This window comes from Leuciscus leuciscus (assembly GCF_965113295.1).
Source record: "Leuciscus leuciscus genome assembly, chromosome: 21".
In the NCBI taxonomy this organism is placed as follows: domain Eukaryota; kingdom Metazoa; phylum Chordata; class Actinopteri; order Cypriniformes; family Leuciscidae; genus Leuciscus; species Leuciscus leuciscus.
Genome location: NC_138745.1, coordinates 30042364 through 30042845, shown reverse-complemented (window position 1 = coordinate 30042845; position 482 = coordinate 30042364).

Here is a 482-nt window from a genome sequence, read left to right as displayed (position 1 = left end):
TATTTGAAACCTTGAAGAGAGAAAAACAGATATGTTTAATCTTTTCCGTAAAAAATAAATAAAAAATAAATAAATTATCAGTCAGTCATATTGCACAGTTTAATGTAGACAGTCATGTTTTAAAGAGGGCCTGCAGCATTATGCTTTTTTACATTTTGAAATTTCTTTAAAGTGCAATGTTGCTGTTTGAGCATGAAAAAGGTCTGCTAAGTTACAAAGCACAAAGTCCAATCCATAGGAAGTTATTCTCTAAATCAGTAAGCACTGTTTCTGAACTCATTCGAAAGTAGTCTTGAGTTTTCTTCCAGAAACGTACACATCACAATATTCCTCATTTAAATAATTCCTACCCAATGCAGATGTGGGCAGGGCCTGGTTGAGTTGCTTTAATGTGTTGAAACTCACGGCTATGGTAAGGGGCATGACATTTCTGAAACACGCTCAAACGTTTGACCAATCAGAACATACTGGTCTATCCAACC